The sequence below is a fragment of the Myotis lucifugus genome, unplaced genomic scaffold, assembly GCF_000147115.1.
Source record: "Myotis lucifugus unplaced genomic scaffold, Myoluc2.0 scaffold_5727, whole genome shotgun sequence".
In the NCBI taxonomy this organism is placed as follows: Eukaryota; Metazoa; Chordata; class Mammalia; order Chiroptera; family Vespertilionidae; genus Myotis; species Myotis lucifugus.
Window position 1 is genome coordinate 1,746 of NW_005876775.1, and position 1,185 is coordinate 2,930.

The 1,185-nt window shown below is 35.9% G+C and overlaps 1 non-coding gene across 1 annotated transcript; it reads left to right on the top strand.

The window, feature by feature from the left end:
• Positions 1–833: 833 nt before the first annotated feature.
• Positions 834–937, top strand: LOC111824749. The gene has a single exon (XR_002827830.1). It is a non-coding gene; the product is annotated as a U6 spliceosomal RNA (small nuclear RNA).
• Positions 938–1,185: the final 248 nt, after the last annotated feature.

Here is a 1,185-nt window from a genome sequence, read left to right on the forward strand (position 1 = left end):
CAAGCTCTCGGCCCACGGGCCGCATGCGGCCCACAACAAATATTTTTGCAGCCCAGCCAATATAACGGTACTAGTATGTAAAAAACGTTTTTAATAAAAATTTTGTGACCTAATTTTTACAATAATCTGTTACACATAATTATTAATAACGAAACAACAATGTTTGCTAATGACTGGTTACTATAATTATTATGGCATTCATTTCCTTTACGCGCAGGGCACACCATTTCCCTTCCACTAATACTAGCAGCAAATTATGGTTAGCCGGCCGATTGCCATGTTATTAGTCTTGTACTGCCTTGTTTGATGTGCGCAACAGGAAATATATCACTTTCGAAGAACAAGAAAAATAGGTTTACTTGTGTTACTCTTATTAATTTGTGCAGTTATTCAGTGTCTGGTAAGCTAATGTTCAAGAAAAAATATTAATTTATATTAAAATGTTCTATTATTTTATGTTAATGATTACTCGTTTATTTTAGCCCTTTGTAGTCAGCATGTCTCTATCAAAATAAACCTACGTTTTTATGAAAATTGACGCTTTTGTTTTTTTATGGCCCACATTAACTTAAACCTTGTTTATTTGGCCCAAGTTAGCCTTTGAGTTTGACATGCTTGGGGTAGAGCATTGGCCAGGTTCAATTCCAGTCAAGGGCACATGCCCAGGTTGTGTGCTCAATCCCCAGTAGGTGGCGTGCAGGAGGCAGCTGATTAATGATTCTCATCATTGATGTTTCTATATCTCTCTCCCTCTTCCTTCCTCTCTGAAATCAATAATAATAAAAAAAATTTTTAAAATAAAGTTGTAAAAAGGTTTGTGAAAGTTATAAAAGGTTTGTAAAGAGAAATGTTAAAAGAAAGTTATGTAGATACAGAGAAGATTAGCAGGTCCCTGAGCAAGGATGACACCCAAATTTGTGAAGTGTTCATATTTTTTTTTAAAAGAAAGTTATATAAATGACACAGGCCAATAAGCTAGGACAAGCAGAATAGGGAAACTGAGATAGTTAAACAGCAGTTTGCAGCCATCTAGAAAATCTAGATGCCAAGCAGTCCACAGCCATCTAGTAAATCCTACCTTCCCTAAACCAACAACACTTGAGTAAAAAATTTGTACTATTCCTCCCTAGCCAGAGGGTAAAAGCTTAAATCTACTTACTCAAGAAGGCAGAGAGCAGAAATCCA